General features: G+C 40.1%; 1 long non-coding RNA gene across 1 annotated transcript in view; it reads right to left on the bottom strand.

Moving 5' to 3' along the window:
* LOC129524170 (uncharacterized) overlaps positions 1 to 14,294 on the bottom strand; it is a 163,543-nt gene that overhangs the window by 49,293 nt on the left and 99,956 nt on the right. The gene's annotated exons all lie outside the window — the stretch shown is intronic.

The raw sequence follows: 14,294 nt of genomic DNA, 5'->3' as shown, positions 1-14,294 counted from the left end.
TGGCTTATCAAAGGCTCCTCCCCGCTGTCATCTCCAGCTTTGCCCACAGCACCTGCTTGTGCATTCAGTGTCTGCATGGACTGAATGCTTGTGTCCTACCAAAATTCAAATGTCAGAATCCTAACCCCCCATGAGATAGTATTAAAAGGCGGAGCCTTTGGAAAGTGATTAGATCCTGAGGGTGGAGCCCTCATGGATGGAATTAGTGCTCTTATAAAAAGGGACCCCAGAGACACCCTCTTCTTTTCTGCCATGTGAGGACAAAGCAGGAAAGTGGCCATCTATGATCAGAAAGCAGGTTCTCACCAGACCCCAAATCTCCCACTGCCTCTATCTTGGACTTCCCAGGTTCCAGACCTGTGAAAAATAAATGCTGGCTGTGTAAGGCACCCAGGCTATGGTATTCCGGCAGCTTGCACAGGCTAAGACAGCACCTGTGCTTGGGTCAGTTGGGGTTCATGGCTCTCCTCTTGACCACTCCACAGCTCTCTCCTCCCCAGCCCTTCTTCCAGGACCAGGGTGCCAAAACACTCAGGCCACTCCACAAGCACTGAGAGGGTGCTGAGACCCTCTAAGAGGTCTTGCAAGATCAAAACTGTTTCCTTTTTTTTCACTTTTAGTTTAGCTTCCAGGGTAGATGTGCAGGTTTGTTACATGGGTAAACTCATGTCACCAGGGTTTGTTGTACACATTATTTGATCACCCAGGTACTAAGCCTAGTACCCAATAGTTATTTTTCCTGATCCTCTCCCTCCTCCCACCCTCTATCCTCGAAAAGCTCCATTGTCTATTGTTCCCATCTTTGTGCCTATGTGTTCTCATCATTTAGCTCCCATTTATAAGTGAGAACATGGGGTATCTGGTTTTCTGTTCTGCATTAATTTGCTAACGATAATGGGCTCCAGCTCCAACCATGCTCCTGCAAAGGACATGATCTCGTTCTTCTTCGGCCATTTGCACTAATGGTGGGTTAAATTGCTGGTGTTTAGCAGGAATCAGACAATGACACCAAACTCTGCTAGAAGTCAGTGAGCTCAAAGCTGAAGTTTAAAAAAATTGCCAGTTTTACATAAGCACTTCACTTTATTGATGAAGCTGTAACAATTATTAACTTTAAGTCTCTACCTTTGAGTATGCATCTTTGTAATATTCTGTGTGACGAAATAGGAAGTATGTATGAAGCACTTCAGCTGCACGGGAAAGTATAACGGTTGTGCCACACAAAAATACATGTGATCATTTGAGTCGCAAGCTGTACTAACCACTTCTTTCTTACAACACCATTTTTACTTAAAGAAATATTGCAAACCACCTATTGCTATTCAGAATTGGGTCTTATTTTTTCCAAGATGAACCAAGTGAGCCTGTCACTTCAAGGAAAACAACTGACAGTATTTCTTGCTGATATAAGATCTAATCTTTCAAGCCAAAACTTAAATTTCAGAACATTCCAAAATAAAGACTTTCATGGTAAAGTCAGTAGTCCTTCTAACAAATATAATTTTTGATATCACGTAATGAAATGCATTGATATTTGGAAAATCTGCATAACTTGGTGAACCAATGTTTTCCAAATAACCAATGCATGAAGGTTCAAAAGCATACATGGGTTATAAAGCTCCATCCAAAGTGAGAGAACCCATTGGATTTGAATGTTATGGAGTATAAAACGATACTGGCAGGGTTTCAGACTTCACGCTGCTATTAGCCTTTAAGAAACTGTCACTGGTCCAATCTGGTATAGTATCAAAGACAAATATCCACAATTTTCTGAAAAGCCTTTTGATATTAATATATCCATTTTCTAACTACATATATGTGTGAGACTGGGTTTTCTTTATATACTTCAATCAAAACAACACATTGTAGCAGACTAAATGCAGAAATAGATATGAGAATCCAACTGCTTTCCTATTATGCCAGACATTAATTAGCAAAAGTGTAACACAACCACAAAAAAGTAACACATGCCACTTTTTCCTTCTTTTTTTTTTTTTTGGTTTTGTTTTGTTTGAGAAAGTATAGGGTTTGTTTTTGTTTTTGTTTTTGTTTCTTGAGACAGAGTCTTACTCTGTTGCCCAGGCTGGAGTGCAGTGATGCGATCTCGGCTCACTGCAACCGCTGCCTCCCAAGTTCAAGCGATTCTCCTGCCTCAGCCTCCCGAGTAGCTGGAACTATAGTCACCCGCCATCGTGCCCGGCTAATTTTTGTATTTTTAGTAGAGACGGAGTTTCGCCGTGCTGGCCAGACTGGTCTCGAACTCCTGACCTCAGGTGATCCACCCGCCTCGGCCTCCCAAAGTGCTGGGATTACAGGCGTGAGCAACCACGCCTGGCCTATAGGTATTTTTATTAAAATGTATTATGTATATGTCATACAATTGTCATTCTCATTTTAAATGGATTTAATAAATATATATTTTTAATCTTCTCAGGTTTATTCCCTAACTTGGAAAATATAGATATCACCCACATAAACACACGCTCTTTGTGTCCTCAACAGTTTTTAAAAATGTAAAGAGGATCGGAGACCAGGAAGCTTGAGAACCACCATGCTATGTGTCTCTGGCTTACCCCACCCATGAGACATTAGTGGGAAACCAGCTTCAGGGGGAGCCCTAGGAACACTGCAATCTTTCAGTAGTCAGGGAAGGCATCATAAAGAAGGCCTGTTATGAGCTGCCACCTGAAGGATGTACAAATTATCTAAGGAGTTTGTGTTCTCCTTAGATAGCTCTCTAAAACAGCGTAATAATGCCTGTTGAGTAGTATGATGGAAGAACTCTGGACCAAGAGTCATAAAATAGGATGTTACTATTCTATAATATAGAGCCATTGATTTATTATCTATAGTTTTCCTGACCTATAAAATGCAGACATTTCTCAGCCTTCCTTGCACATGGGTGTGGCCACATGACTGCTACTTAGTTAATAAAGGCAGGCAGCAAGTTATGTGCAACTTCTGCATCACGCTAGGAAGTTGCTTACATCCACTTTCTCTTTCCCACTTTTCACTGGCTGGAAAATGGCAACTGCTAGAGAAGCCTGCTTGGAGCCTGAGATATCTACTTGTTGAGGATGGCAGAGCCACCTAAGGAACCTGGTAACAGGGTGGCCTCAGAGAGCAATGCCACTTAATTTACCCTGGGCTATCTGGTTAGCTCTGGGCTGTTATGTGAGGGAGAAATAAATGTCTAGATTATTGAAACAACTTTTCTATTCATCTCTTTGTTGCAATTTTTGCTTCTACCAAAACTGATGCAGAGCTGAAGACAATTTCTTGGTCCTCAACTAAGTAGCAAACATGTTGGTGTTTCTGCATTCACAAATTCAACTCTCAGAAATTCAAGGGCTAATTCATCATCAAGAAACAAAATCAATGCACATTATAACCCTGTCTAAAAGCACAGAGACAGGTATGATTTTCAGTTATTTTTCTGCAGGCATTTAATTACACCTTGACTGAACATGCAAATGTCCCCATTAGGATTGTTTTCTTTGCTAGTAAAATATTTTGCTCAGTTATAACCACTTATTTTTTCTTGACATCATTTATTCCTCTGACTGAATAGAATCTGAATTCACTGATTGGGTGGATGTCAAGTTGAAAGCCCATACAGTTCAAAAACAGGATAACCGTTTTTCTTACAATTATATAGTTCATGAACACAGAGGCTTTGGATAATGTGTCATATAGGTCACTCCTGAGACCAATATAAACAGAAATGGCAAGAGAAATAAGACAGAGGTGTAGAACAATAGGAGTTTCTAAAGTTCAATGAAGTAGAAAAAGGTTTGAGTGTAGGCTTTAAACTGGCTTGTCATAAAAGACAATCCTTTTAGAGTCTCTGAACTAGAAGAAGATTGGCAAGTAATATAAAAAGTAGAGTATGCCCACACAGTCCAAAATTAGATAGAGAACTACCTGGTGCATTTGCTCTACAGAGACCTCTACATGAGAATAAAATGTAAGGTTTTTCTTTTTATTATTATTATTTTTTATTTCTATTTTTATGTTTATGTTTTTTTTTTTTTGAGACAGAGTGTTGCTCTGTCACCTAGGCTGAAGTGCAGTGGTGTGATCTTGGCTCACTACAACTTCCGCCTCCCAAGTTCAAATGATTCTCGTGCCTCAGCCTCCTGAGTAGCTGGGATTACAGGCACCTACCACCAGGCCCAGCTAATTTTTTGTATTTTTAGTAGAGACAGGGTTTCACCATGTTGACCAGGCTGGTCTTGAACTCCTGACCTCAAGCAATCCACCCACCTTGGCCTCCCAAAGTGCTGGGATTACAGGCGTAAGCCACCAAAAATCTAAGGTTTTTCTTAATCCTTTTGAGAATATAATAATTTTGTGTTTTGATATTAGAATCAACCATGATATCTTGGTCTGAAATCTCAGCTATCTCATTTAGGATCTTCTCTTTATCCTTAAAGTCCAACTAAACAGGTGGAAAATGGAGAATGACTGCATATCATGATGAGATGGTGTTAAACTTCCTCAGGCTGTGGTTGCATTTGTCACTGGATGAGACAGGAGGGCACCCAGTAACATGGCCAATCTCAGTTGCCTGTGCTTCTCGATTTCCCCTTGCAGGTCATGCTATCCTGGAGTCCTTCTCCACAGCAGCAGTTCCTCCCATTTGGGAAGCCAGGGAACCTCAGAGGACCTGCAAAAACATTCTCTCACACACCCAAAATCCTCATATACACCGTTTCTCGCACAATTTCAGGTGGTTAAGGGACCTTCTGAAACCCATTCCCTCATCTTGAGCTTAGATGATTGCCAGGCCCCAGTCTCACTGGGTGGAAACCCTCAGCCTTCATGCATAAAATTACCCTGCTCAGGAAGTCCCCCGGGAGCACAAAGGAGGCAAAGTCGAGGCACAGGGAGAGGCCTCCAAGTGTCTCTATGACTGGGGTAAGAAGTGCAGGCAGAAACCACACATCGTCACAGATGCCTTCAGACGAAGCCATCCACTCAACAAATGAGGAGACCACCAGCAGGTCCAGGGAACACCTGGGACCATGGAGCGGACCTGGGCCTCTGAGTGGCCTGCCCAGAGCACTCTGCATCCTACCACACGTGTGGACAAGCGCTGGTGATGCTGGAGGACAGGGGACAGCAAACAGCATTACTTTCTTCTCCAGTGCCATTTGTAACCATTGAGAAAGGAGGCAACTGGACACCCACTAGATGGAGGTCATAATGGCACCTTCATTACTGATGAGTTGATGTGAGGGTGTGGTTTTATGTATGTGTCCCAGGGGCCTGGGAGGAAATCAGGGGGCCACACAGCTGGGGTGCCCAGCCAGGACTGCGGGAGGAGAGAAGGGAACAAACTTCCGGTGCTTTCAGATTGTTCATAGATTAGCTGCACCCAGTCGGGGAAGAAGGTCAGCAGCCAATCGGGCAACTCACTCCTTCACTGGAGGGGAAGCAGAAGGAGAAAGGAATGTCCCTGGAGCAGAGGTCTCTGCAGTTAGAAACACAAAGCCAGGTGTAGAGTGCCCATGCATTTGAGTTACGTCTCTGACTCCCAGGGCTGGTCACAGCTTTTTGTCATGCCAGTACACGACAGCAGTCACACCTGGTGAGGGCTGCCCCATATCATGAGGATCTACATGATAGCGTGCGTAGCTTACATACATGGGAAACCTAGTATCACATGCATGTAAGCAGGCACAACATGCACTAATTATATCTGGGATCAACACTGGGTTCGCATGGTATAAAAACACCGAACTTGCATAATTCAATGACGCTGTGTTCCTGAACTTGCATAATTCAATGCTGGTTTCTCCTCATGCTCTGAATCCAGTCTCTGGCCAGACACTAGGCCCTCACTCAGACACTCACTCTTGCATGGGATTCATTTGACAATGATGGTACCCGCGGTCATCAAGAGAGGAAGTCTCTACACCCAGAGGGTGCCTCAGGGCCCATCGAGGGAGACTCACACCTAGATGTTAGGGCCACGGCCTTCCATGCCTCTCCCATAGGACTCTGTGTGTGACCAACAAGCACACAAAAAGTGCTCAACATCACTAATCATCAGAGAGATGCAAATTAAAATCACAGTGAGACACCACCTTACACTGGTCAGAATGGCTGGCTATTATTAAAAGGTCAAAAAAACAGCAAATGTTGGTGTCAATGTCAAGAAAATGGAATGCTTAAATGCTGTTGATGGGACTATAAATTAGTATAATTTCTATGGAAAACATTATGGAGATTTTTCAAAGAATTAAAATAGAACTACCATTTGACTCAGCAATCCCATCACTGGGTATCTGCCCCCCAAAAAAGAAATCATTATATCAAAAACTGACCTGCACTCATATGATTATTGCAACACTATTCACAATTGCAAAGATATGGAAACAACCTAAGTGTCCATCAGCCAATGATTGGATAAAGAAAATGTGGTACATATATACTACAGCATACTAAACAGCCATGAAAAAGAATGAAATTATGTCTTTTGCAGCAACATGAATGGAACTAGAGGCCGCTAAGTGAAATAACTCAGAAACAGAAAGTCATATACCACATATTTTCACTTATAAGTGGAAGCTAAATAATGTGAACACATGGACATTGACTGTGGAATACTAGCCATTGGTGCTCCATTGCGTAATTTCTCAACCCTCACTCCGCTCCCACCCACCCACTTTTCCAAGTCTCCAATGGGTGTTACGCTCAGCCATTTTAGTGTAACTATCATCCAAATAGTGTAACTATCATCCCAATAGTGTATACATCCATTAGAAATTACCTAATGCGTACATACACTATTTGGATGATACTTACACTAAAAGCCCAGACTTCACCACTACACAATATACCCATGTAACAAAACTGCAATTGTACCCCCTAAATCTATAAAAATAAAAATATACAAAAATATTTTTAAAGAACTCTGTGTGTGTGTGTGTGTGAGAGAGAGAGAGAGAGAGGTGTGTATCCATAGGAAGGCCTAGTTGTAATTGTGCTATAAATAAAAGTAATTTGAGCAGGTTACCTCTGGTTGGTTTCTGCATTCTCATATCTACTCCACTGGAGTGAAAGTACTGAGGTGCAGTATTGGACTTTGTATTAATTACATTTTCTTATTTTCTGTGTTCTTGATTCTTTAGCATTTAGGGCCTTGCTGACCCTGGAGACACTGCCCCTCCCAGAGTTTGCTCTCCTAGAGAAAGCAAATAGCTCACCTAGGAGCGCGCCTTTCAAATGCAAAGAAACCAATCCAGAGCCCACTCCCACCACCTCCTCTATGTGGCTCTTACGCTCTGTCTCCTGTCCCCCTGCTCTGGTCACCCCAGACCAGGGACAAGATATCTAGGAACAACCCCTAAGTCCCAGAAACCACTGAAATGATTCAAGTCAGCAAGTGCTAAACCTGCTCACCCATTGCTTCCCAGGACAGCACAGTAAAGGCTTCCACCAGCAGCCCCCTCTCTCCACCTACTCATCTCGCCTCGGTGCTTCCCCAGGTGGGCTCCCATGGAGGGAGGGCCACCACACCCAGTTAATTTTTATATAAGGGACTGGCCGCATGTCTTATCATACTCGATTAAAACAAATCCCAGGTATCATTAAAACAAGTTTGAATTCCCTTCTATCCCCACCCTACCTACACCCCAGCCATAAATAGCTTTAACACAAGGGAAAGGATCCCTCCTTCTCCATACCAGCCAGGCTGGGGAAACTTAGAAGCAGAAGATACTCCATGAAGAGATAAAATCCAGCATCAGGGGTTACAGTGCCTCACAATGCTGGGCAAGTTCCTGTGGAGAGAACACTGGCCGAGAATAAGAGAGGCACCATGCTCACTGGGAAGTGAGTTGTTCGGTTATGGTATTTTAAACATATAAGACAGAACATCAAGATAATGCATTCCAAAGATACCATCCAGAAGCAAATCCTGTCATCAGAAAGTACTATCAGCAGTGAAAACAATGGTGTGTGTGTGTGAGAGAGAGAGGGAAGGGGGAAGAGAGAGAGAAGGCCTCCCAGCCAAGGTCAAGTTAAGTTGGAGGCATCATTAAACTATGTTTCAACATAAACTTAAAACATCTCTCGGCCAAGTGTGGTGGCTCACACCTGTAATTCCAGCACTTTGGGAGGCTGAGGTGGGCAGATCACTTGAGGTCAGGAGTTCAAGATCAGCCTGGGCAAAATGGCGAAACCCTATCTCTACTAAAAATACAAAAATTAGCCAGGCGTGGTGACACATGCCTATAAGCCCAGCTACTTGGGAGGCTGAGATGGGAGGATAACCTGAGCTCAGGAGATTGAGGCTTCAATGAGCAGAAATCACGCCACTGCACTCCAGCCTGAGCAAAACAGTAAGACCCTGTCTCAGAAAACAATTTTTTAAAAAAAATCTCTCATCTTACCTTCCGGAATTACAAATTAAAGGTATGGTTCCTTCCCATGAGCTTCTAAGGCAACTAACATAATAAAAATAAATATTTACACAATAATCTAGAGATTTCAGCAGATTAGAAGATATATTTTATATATTATTCTTAAATATAAATTTGTTTATAAAATTTATTCACTTTTATGCCAATTTTGCAGCAAATTATTTTTATACAAAGATATCCAAATGGAAAACTGCAAAGAGGCTAACTAAAAAGGCTAACTAGCCTTTTTAACCTAATTTACATATGAAAAAGTCTAAGTTAAAGTGCATATTACACATGCTCTGACTTCAACAGGAAACAGATTAGTACACTTTATAAAACATTGATTATTTTTTATTATAAATATAATAAGTGCTCATTAAAGACAATTTGAGAAATATCTTAAAAGTATAATAAATAAAGCTTTACTCATTTTAATTTTTCAGTTACAACCAATATCAAAATTTAGATGAATTTCTATAGTTTTATGCATAAATTTTTGCATCTCCTTCAATTTACCTATATACTATTTGCTCGTCTCACATGACACTGATGGCAGAGATGGCCAGTCCTCCAACTTCTACAGAGAAGAATGTTGCTGCAAAGTGATGACATGCCCTAGGGAACGCAGCATCCAGGTGTGGAGGGATGAGATTCAGGCTTACAGGACGTGGTGAAAGTGAAGATGCCACCTCCAAGTCTGGTCCAAGTAAACCTCCCATGTGATCCTCTCATACTTTCCCTTCTCTCCCTTTTCCCTGTTGGACATCAGCACCAGGCCAGCCATAAATGCCATGCATCGAAACATCAGAGCCTCGTTCAATCCAAGTGCCTGGATCCCAGCTACATGGAGCAACCCCCTTGTCCTTATCAGCTTCAGGTGAGACCTGTGTGAAGGGACAGGACTGGGAGTCTCATTCTTGTAGTGGCTGATGTTAACAAGTAGAACTGTCCCACCTCCAAAAAGAAGGTTAGCACAAAATTAACAAATGCCATTTAAGTAACTCTTTTAATGACAAGGTTCATTTGTGCAAGAATCAAATGAAAGATACTTCATTTCAAACACTGACCTGCTCTTATGAACAGATAAAATAATCACAATGATTGCATTGCTTTCAACTTGACCTATAATTTCAGGGATCACAGATATGTAAACAGAAAGGATGACAGAGCCAGGTCTGCCATGCTTGTGTTGCTAGAATAGTCTTGTTTAAGCCATTTTAAAAGGCGTTTATTATCAGACATCTTTCTTTTTGCAAGTTAAACTGGGATTTGAAAGAAAAAGTGACATAAGTATAATAGGCCTTTTTCAGATCACAATCATTGGCCTACCCTAAAAGCACATGTCACTTCCTTGCTCCCTTTCTCTATCTTGAATAAAGCCATCCTGTGAATCACTCATCATGAGCAATAGCTGAAGACATATGGAGTCCCAGCCAGATGCAGTCCAGCCAGAATGAAGAAACCTTGCATCCTTACTTCATTTACAGCAGTGGCATTTGTAGCACTCTTTAAAATAGTCTGGATCAAAGCACTTTGCAGTCTTTTGTGTGTTATTACAACACCCATTGTCCTCACTGTTTGTATTCCTGGCACCAGATGTTCCCAGCATCCCAAAAGAACCCACATTACCTTTGTGAGAATGATCTCCATTATCTGCCTTAAATTCCCTCTGAGAAGTCCAAAGGAATAAACCTCACAGGAGATCTCAGTTATAAAGGCAACTTTAAGGTTTTTGAAAATTTAACAACCACATTTCACTTCAACTGTGGTGAGAGGTCTCCCAGGCACCATCACCTGCCCCCTCATTCTCTCAGAGCCTCCAGACCACATAGAGTCCCAGTCAATACACTGGAGGCTGGTCTCCACCCTCAGACAACTAGATCCATTCAGCCATAGAGCATCTGTCCTGACCTTGACTTCATTATACACAGTAGAATCATTTATCTGAAATGTTCAAGACCTGACATTCCAAGACCAGATATCAGGGACTGAGACCTCTTAACATCAAAAGAACACAATGATTAAAAGAAAGAAAGAAAGAAAAATACTTCAAAAAACCCATATAAATCTTTAGGATATGGTCTCACTCTTGCCTTTCCAGAGAGAACAGGTAACAATGACCTGTCCTGGCCTCTGCCAGCTTGTATATATGACTAGGTATTTGCCTGAAAACTAACTCCAATAATAAGAATCTTATGCAAAGACCACAAATCATTTTCAATCATTACAATACATTTTTTAGATTTATCCATTAAAATGATGTTATTTGTAAATAATCTTCTACTATAATTCATTTATTTGATCTTTCTAAACAGCTGTGATCAAAGTTCTCAAGAGTGGATCAAAATTAGAGCATCAAAAGAGCTCAACTTAAATGTGTGTGTGTGTGTGTGTGTGTGTGTGTGTGTGTGTATTGCCAAAACCTTCATTATATCAACACTTAGATCTACTGTTGTCATTTTCAATTCATGAGTTCTAATCAAATGCTTTATTCTTTCCCACAAACTTTTAGTTTCCCCTTCCTGATGGTGAACAGAGCTCTCATTCAGTAATCACTCAAGCCAGAAACACAGGACTCAATCTCACCTACTCCACCCCTTCCATGCTATTCTCATTCCCAAGCTGAATGCTTTTTGTTTATTCTGTTTAATATCTCTTCCTTCAATATCCTTCTATTCATTTGCACTACCATTCAGTCAACAAATACTAAATGTTTATTGAGCACCTAGTAATGTGGTAAGTAGGTACTATCCAAAAATGTATTCGATTTAGTCCCTACCTTCAAGGAGGTCACAGTCTACAAAGAGAGAAAAACACACAAAAATAAGCTCAAAGTTAATCACTGTCATAGTTAACATTTATTAAGTATTTATAATGTGTCAGATTCTATTACATCAAATTCTTCAAATGACCCTAACAACTATGTGCTGTCATTATCATCCTAAATGTGAAATCACTGAGGCTTAGACAAATCAGTTTGTCAAGGTTACAGAATACAAGAGCAACAGACAAAAATCGATTTTGTTTCTGTATGCTAACAACAGACTATTAGAAATTAATCTTTAAATGCCATTCACAATAGCGTCAAAAGAATATGAACTGCTTTAGGATAAATATGTCAAAAGATGTGAAAGACCTGTCACAGTAGGAGTAATTCTAAAATTATCCCCAATCAGCCATGACTTTGTATAATTCCCTCCCCTTGAGTGTGGGCAGGACCTTTAACTGGCTTCTAACAAATAGGATGTGACAAAGGTGAAGGGGCTTTTCAGATGGATTTAAAGTCACTAATAAGTTAACTAAATTAATCAAAAAAGAGACTATCCTAAATGGGCCTGACCTACTCAGGTGAGTAGTTTAAAAGCTGGTCTCTTTCTATGTATATCTATCTTTCTATCTCTCTCTCTTTCTCCCCTCTTCTCTTTCTATGTATATCTATCTTTCTATCTCTCTCTCTTTCTCCCCTCTTCCTTGCTGGCTCTGAGAAGCAAGCCACCATGATTTCCACAGCTGCAATAAAAGGAACATAGAGAACAATGAGCTAATCTTCGAAGAGACATTAGAACCTCAGATGAGACTGCAGCCCAAACACACAACCTTGGGAACCCCTGACCAGATTCTCCAACTAAACTCTACCTAGATTCCTTTTACCAGATAATAAATGTGTGTTGTTTTAAGTTGTTAAGTTTGTAGTACTTTGATGTGTGGCATAGAAAACAAATATGCTTGCATGGAAAACTATAAGATATCATCAAGAAAAATTTTAAAAACCTGAATGAATGGAGAGATATACTAGGTTTATGGTTCAGAAGACTCAGTATTAACATTTTAACTCTCCCTAAACTGATCTATAGATTCAATGCAATCACAGTCAATATCTCAGCATGCTTTTGTATAGAAATTGACAAACTGATGCTAAAATTCACAAGGAAGTTCCAAGGACCTAAAATAACCAAAACAACTTAAAAAAGATTGGAGAACTAATTCAGTTTGCTATCAAGACTTCATATAAACTTTAAATAACTAAGACATATGTATTGGTGTTAAGACCAATGTGTTGGTATCAAGATCAATTGAAGAGAATAGTCAGAAACAGATTGGTACATATGTGAGCAAGTGATTTTTAACAAGAGTGCAGAATAATTCAGTGGAGAATAGATTGTCTTTCCAATATATGCTGCTGAAAGAATTGGATATTTTATGTGAAAAAAAAAAGAACTTCAATACATAATGCCCACTATATACAAAAATTAACTCAAAATGGATCATACATCTAAATGTAAAACTTAAAACTACACAAAATTTAAAAGAAAAAATAGCAGAAAATGTTATGGCCTAAGTAAACTTTTTTAATATAACACAATAAAATAACACATTGATAATTTGGGCACCATCAGAATTAAAACCACCTACTCATTGAAAAACACTGTTAAGAGGATGAAAAGACACCCTACAAACTGAGACAAAGTATTTTCAAATATTATCTGATACAGGATTCATAATAAGAAAAAAATGTTTAAAAAATGGGCAAAGAATCTGAATAGGCATCACACCAAAGAAAATATGTGTATTTCCCATAAACACATGAAAAGACATTCAACATCATCAGTTATAAGGGAAATGCTAATAAAAATCACAGTGAGGTACCACATATGCCTATTAGAAAGACTAAAATTTAAAAGGCTGATCACATTAAATGTGGGGGACTCTACAGAAGAACTCAAACTCTCATCACTGCTGATGAGAATGTAAAATGGTACAGCCACTTTGGTAGTTATTTTAAAAGTTGGGCACACACCTATCATATGGCCCAAACATTCCACTCATAGTTACTTACCAAAGAGATGTGAAAGCATATGTCCATGCAAAAAATTATAAAAAATATTCACAGCAGCTTTATTTGTAAGAGCCAAACACTGTGAACATCTCAGATGTCCATCAACAGGTAAAAGGATAAACTGTTGCATATCCATACCATAGAATTCTACCCAGCAACACAAAGAAATAACTATTGATGTATGCCACAACATGGATGTATCTCAAAGTAGTCTTGCTTGGTGAAAGAGGCCACACACAAAAGAGTACATTCTGTGTCATCTTCTTTATATAAAATATTCTAGATATTGCACATTAATCCAAAGTGACAGACAGCAGGTGAGTGGTTGGCTATGGACGGGTGTGCTGGGAGAGGAGGTTAGAGGAGGAGATGGGTGTGAGGAAGGGATTACAAAGGCGTGGCAGATATGTTCACTATCTTGGTTGTGGATTGTGGTGATGGTGTAATAGGTATATACATATGCTAAAATATATCGCATTGTGTCCTTTAAATATGTGCAGTTTATTGTATTAAATTACACTTAAATAAAACTGTCTTTACAACTCTATAGTAACACCACATCACACTTGGAATAAAATTCAATCTCCTTTACATGCTACAAAGCATTACACAATCTGGTCCTCAAAGCTTATCTCCCACCCACTCTTCCCTCTGCCCACTCGTTTGCAGACATATTGTCTTTTTTTCTATTCTTCAATAGATTACATTTATTCTCACTTCAGGGCCTTTTTTTGGATTTGATTTCCTTCTCCCTGGAACACTATTTCCCTGACTCCACTTCCTTTCAGATCTCTGCTCAGATGCCCACTCCTCACTCAGTCTAAAATAGCACCCCAAACCATATATTACTGTTCATTTTAACATTTAGCCCTGCTCGTACCAGTGTCTATTATATTGTCAGTGAGAGTGTCTGGGAAAGATGTGCATGGAGCTGGGTCTGGAGAGATTATTAGATTACTAGCAATAGAAGTAATAGGGAATGAGGAACCCATTTTAGGTAGAAAGAGCATAGGCAGAGATAGGGAGAAGAAAAACAGCGTGGT

The sequence above is a fragment of the Gorilla gorilla genome, chromosome 7, assembly GCF_029281585.2.
Source record: "Gorilla gorilla gorilla isolate KB3781 chromosome 7, NHGRI_mGorGor1-v2.1_pri, whole genome shotgun sequence".
Taxonomy (NCBI): Eukaryota; Metazoa; Chordata; class Mammalia; order Primates; family Hominidae; genus Gorilla; species Gorilla gorilla.
Note: the sequence above shows the minus strand (reverse complement) of the source record. Positions and strands in the feature narration are given on the sequence as shown.